Source organism: Bactrocera tryoni, chromosome 5, assembly GCF_016617805.1.
Source record: "Bactrocera tryoni isolate S06 chromosome 5, CSIRO_BtryS06_freeze2, whole genome shotgun sequence".
Classification (NCBI taxonomy): Eukaryota; Metazoa; Arthropoda; class Insecta; order Diptera; family Tephritidae; genus Bactrocera; species Bactrocera tryoni.
In genome coordinates, this window is record NC_052503.1 from 49,195,106 (window position 1) to 49,201,105 (window position 6,000).

The window sequence follows — 6,000 nt, forward strand, 5'->3', positions numbered from 1 at the left end:
TCGTTATTTTATTAGCACATCTAGAACAGTTGAAGCATATCGCTCGCTGTGGCCAACAACAAAATTATTTATGCGTGCGTGCATATTTGGGAATTTTTTTAGCTAACGACAAATAGCACGTTTCACTCTTAAATGGCGCTGAGAAATTAACACAATATTTATTGTATTACTATACTATTTGCGATTAGCTAAATAGCCCAACCAATTAGAAAATTATTTTAAATATTTAATTAATATTTAATCAATATTGTATTTTCAGTATGTACTTATAAATTCTAATACCATGTTGCTAATACATATTTGGGTATAGAGTTGTGTTATCAGACGTTAATTAAATTGGCTTGGATATACGAGTACTTCCGCCTAAGAGACTTTTCGAAGTCTTCTAAGGAGTTCTATCAAGGAAACTGAGCACTGTAACGAGTACCTTATGAGCTCAGCTTATTGGCTAGAGCATAATTTTGAATAGTCGGATTGTATTATCTGCATCTATGCATCTTCATGCCGGGTGCCATGCGCACGTACCTATGGCAGAATGGAATTATTCCACTCTCGGGCTACTACTTAGGGATAGTACAATCAAGTGCTACCCCGACGGCTCAAAAACGTCGTAGGAAAGGAGTCGCAGGACCACTCATCAAACTCTCCATGCCCATGGAAAGTTTTCCAAGCATTTTACAAGCAGAAGTTTTTGCCATAAGTCGGTACGTAGAGCTAAATCTCCAACGAAACTATCTTAACAAACATATAACCATTAAACCATGCGGATTAAAGTTCCGCGCTTCGTCTTTCGATACTTCCCCCTACTATAAAAAAAAAAAAAAAAACATATAACCATACTTCACGCAGCACTTAAAACAATCTCTGCCTACGAGATCAAATCGCTACGAGATTGGTGCATTAGTGTAGAGAGCGGATGAATAGTCTATCGGAGCATAACCAACTGACTGAATCCGTCATCGCGATGGGTCCTCATACCATAAAGGAGATACTCCGCAAGGAATAAGGAATGCACAAAGAGAGGTACTGGCAGCAACTCCAAAGCATGCACTATCTCAAGTTGTGGTTGTAACCCCAACCACAGAAGATTTAAATATGTAATCAATCTCACTAGGGACAAGCTCAGACTAATTGTCGCAGCCTAGCTTCTTACGCTAATTGCCGGTTCCGTGACAGGCTGCCTGAACCTCTAGAATACCTGCTAATTCAGACGGGTCCCAATAAATAAAAAGAGTTGTGCATAGAAGATATGTTTTTGATTTAATTTTAGACTTGTTCGCATATTTACAGATTGATGAACAGAGAAATGGCCATGTCAAAATGTACCCAGCTCGTTGCCTTCTGTGAGGTTAATTTTGCAATTAATCGTCTTTGACATTTCTAAAACCATTGGTGGGAGATTTATTACATTATTTTAACGGAAGAGCAGATTGACCTATTGTATATGTATATAAATGGTGCTCGGATTCCACACAAAACTTATTTACTTAGATACTTAGAAAGTACATCGATCCGCGACTCACGTAGAAGGACAAATCAAAGCAAAGCAGCTGCAATTTAGTAAGATTAAGACAGACAAAATGTATTGGTTTCTTGATATGAAGTCGGTATTCAGTCTTGACAATAAACAAGCGAGTTTGTGTAAAATATAAAGTTGGCTTCAAAATTAAATATAGAAATTCTGCAACTCTACCAGTCAAAGGCACTAAAAATAATTCTAAATACGCTAGGATTATTAACAAATAAAATGAAAATGTGCATAAAGATCTTCAAATCGCTCTCTGAAAGATGAAGCAAGTAAACTGAGTAATAAATAACTAAACTTTAAGCTTTCCTTTAGAGGTCACAGTAATATAGTTACAGTATGTCTACTAGATGTGAGTAAAAAAGCTCGATGACTTCAAAGCTATCATGCCCAAAATTTATATATTTTAGGAACTAAGAATGCCCATGAGAAATCATATATAATTATGAAAAAATACTTTACATTTATTGTTGCTATTTATAATTATTTGAATTGGGCGTAGAGAAGAAAATATTTCCTCCTTACAGTCTTTGATTATATCCTGAGTTTGGGATACTATATTTTTGATAATCTCAGTATAACCAGTATAATTTTTAACTTAAATCGTCACCATAAATAAAATCTGTCATTAATCTGCATGAACTTGAATTTGAAATTGCCAAGATAAGCAATTCAATTTCAAAGAATTCTTATAATTTTGCATAATGTACTATATATACATTTAGAAATAAGGCTTTTATTTGACATTATTCAGATATTTTGCATAAACATCGTACGTGAACTTGAACGCCTATAATTTATGCAGCGACTAAGAATGAACCACAAAGAACATATATAGGAATTGCAAAAATCTTTTAAAAGGTCAATACAAATCTTCAAATTATATATATATATATATACTAAAGAACTGAATAAATAAAAAAATCAAATCTGAATATGCGTCACACCTCTTAGCTGCGTTTTTCTTTCAGATTTTTGGACATCTTCACGCATACGCCCATTCATAATTAGTAAACATAATTTAACGAACTAAAAATAAAATAAAACCAAGAGTATAAAACTAAAATAAGTTACTTTTCGCGTGCTCTTTAATCGAATCTTTCATCAAAACACGCACTCGAAACACTAACCTTGCACAAATCATCTATTACGGTCACCCATATAACCGCTTACCTGCAGCCGTAAATTAACAAAATTAAAAATGAATAAAAAATGCGAATTAAAATCTGCCGCCACACGCGTGACCACTGGTCATTATTCCCAAATTACGTTGAAGCGAATGCAAAAAATAAAAACAAATGGCGTAAAACACAAATAAACTCAAATAAAGAGCTGCTAAACGAAAGACTTAAGATACAAACTCATTGTAGCTTTGTTGATTGCAGATTTATCGAATGGCACTTACAAATATGCAGATTGATGTGTAATGCTATCAGCCAACTGTGCACACAATTTTATTGTAATATAAAAATTTGGAAAAAGTAATTTTCTCGCAGTGGGTGACCCTCAGCAGGCGAAACTTTTACACAAATCTGTAGATATTACCTTGCTGATTGTTTTAATAGACGTTTCTTGACAAAAGTAATTAAATCAAACAACTGATACACTCACTCATACAAACAAAATTAGTTTGGCAAAGGTATATATAAAGGCATTGTTATCAAATTCACTTTGAAGAAACTGAATTACTGAGTAAAAGTGAATGGCTGCGAGAGTAGATAATGCCAAACCCTCGAAGCGAGTGTTTACCAATCTTCAATTACTATTTGATTGCAAACGCCAATCGATTAACAAACACACACCCACACACACTCTTAGTGATAATACAAATAAATCACACTTTGGCTTTGAGTGACCTTGCGAACAATTAAAAAGCGCTACAGTCAATAAATTTAGTTTGGTTAAGTGTTATGTCCGAAACGAATTTCAAATCGTACTCATTAATCTTTGCCAAAGCATATATGCATGAGACGCGTTATAATTTACGATGCAGTAGTGAGCTCAGCCTACACTCCACCTGCCTTAGAAATTGACAAGTAGTAATTGTTTATTGTTTGCTTTTGTCTCTTCTTCGCAGTTTTAATACACTAAATTATGGTGTTATAATTGAGTGCATGAATATGGAAATAATAGAGTTATCTTATGCATCTCGTACTTTAAATGTGTAATTTCTTATTCTTTCGTACGAATGTGATGAAAATTGGTTCATTGTCATAAACAGAAAATTCTTAAGTTGACAACTTATGTCCCCAAAATCTGTCTATTTAAAGGGTTATATACACATAGAATTTTCATTATATCCTGAACAGGGTATATTAAGTTTGTCACGATGTTTGTAACACCCAGAAAGAAGCGTCGGAGACCCTATAAAGTATATATATAAATGATCAGTATGTTGAGCTGTGTCAATTTAGCCATGTCCGTCTGTCTGTCTGTCTGTCTGTATATATACGAACTAGTCCCTCAGTTTTTAAGATATCGTTTTGAAATTTTGCAAAACGTCATTTTCTCTTCAAGAAGCTGCTCATTTGTCGGAACGGCTGATATCGAGATCACTATAACATATAGCTGCCGCCGCAAACTGAACGATCGGAATCAAGTTCTTGTATGGAAAACTTTCACATTTGACAATGTATCTTCACCAAATTTTGGTATAGATTATTTTCTAAGGCAACAATGGTAATCTCCGAAGAAATTGTTCAGATCGGATTAACTATGGCATGTAGCTGTCATAAAAACTGAACGATTGGAATCAAGTTCGTGTATGGAAAACTTTCACATTTGACAATGTAGCTTCACCAAGTTTGGTACAGATTATTTTCTAAGGCAACAATGTAATCTCCGAAAAAATTGTTCAGATCGGTTGACTATAGCATATAGCTTCCATACAAACTGAATACATAGTTACTAAATGAAATGCACCTGTGAAGGGTATATTAGCTTCGGTGCAGCCGAAATTAACGTTTTTTCTTGTTTTTTATTTTTAAATGTTCATATATTTAAGAATACACACAGAAAATGTTATATCGATTCAAGAAAATATTTTCGAAGTTACTCGCGAATTTGAAACAGCGTTTCAGAGCGCTTGGACTTTAAACGCGTTTTTCTCAAAATGGTGTTTTCTAAGGCTGGAATTTTGGTCAAAATCCATTTTTTTTCGAAAAAACCGCCATTTTGTCAAAAATTTTTAGTTTGGCCATTCCTTTGATCACTTATCAAACAAAATCGGTTTGGTTTTTTTTTCAGAGAGTACAGTTCAGAGATATAGTGGTCACCGCTCCACGTTTTGAGAGGAGCTCCCGGAGATTAGCTGTAGTTCCTTTCGAAATATTGTGTAATAACAAAGACTATGAAATAAATATGATGAATTGCGACATTTAGAAATTTAATTCAAGATATCTCAATCGCCTAAGCTGCCACCTTAACATACACGCCATTAACCTACTGAACAACAGTGAAGAAACTCGCCGACTGCAAAGGCTACATCCCTTAGACTTATCATTTCGATCTTAAGGCTAACTGAATCAATTAAATGGTAAAGTAATCTATAATATATTTATATGGTACAAATCTTATACTTCAAATGCCGTTAATATATTCAAGGGGGTATTCTAGTTCAGAAGCCCGAATTTTAAGTATTTTTTTTGACGCGATAAGAAAAAATCAAAAATTATTTTGGTTATCCATTTTTTTACATGCTTTTTATTGATATTCTAAGAATATAAAACATAAATAATATAAGAAAAAAAATTAAATTAAAAAAACTGCAGGTCGGGGAAGCAGAGACTGCTGAAACAATGGCTTGTCCTGGTGTGCAGGATATAAATCCTTTCCGTGACCTAAAATGTAAATCTATGCAAAATCCTTGAAGAGTAAAAGTGTAGTTATCGCACTACGAAACGTTTTTGAAAAATAATTTTTTTTTTTACAAAATGGTGGAGGTTTGAAAACAAAGTTTCGTAAAAGTTAAAAAAAATTCTTTCGAAAGCTCTTCGCAATGCGATACTATAATGTATAATAAAGCTCTATGTAAAATTTCATGTGAATCGGTTGAGTAGAACTTGAGATATCATGCACACCCTTTCTAGAAAAGTAGTTATGAGAAAAACGAGTTTAAAGTTTGAGAACTAAAATAAAATAATTTGAATTTCGAAAAAAATTTTGAAAACCGAAAAAACATTTTCTTGAAGGTTATACTATAAAAATATGCAAAAACAAATAATTTTTTTTTTTGAATTTGTAAACCACGTTACCCTCTTAATGGACAAATTTCCATTTTAGCATCAATGCCAATCTTTGGATATAATTTCGTTTGGTAAAATATTGTTTATTCATGTTGAAAGTAGTGTTTGTTCCCTTCATATCTGGGCATCTAATAGCATTCCTACTTAACTCAAGTAGGCATGATTGATCAAATAAAGATTTACAGAAATAAATCCAGGTGAATTTCCACGTTCTATATAGAAAAACATTTT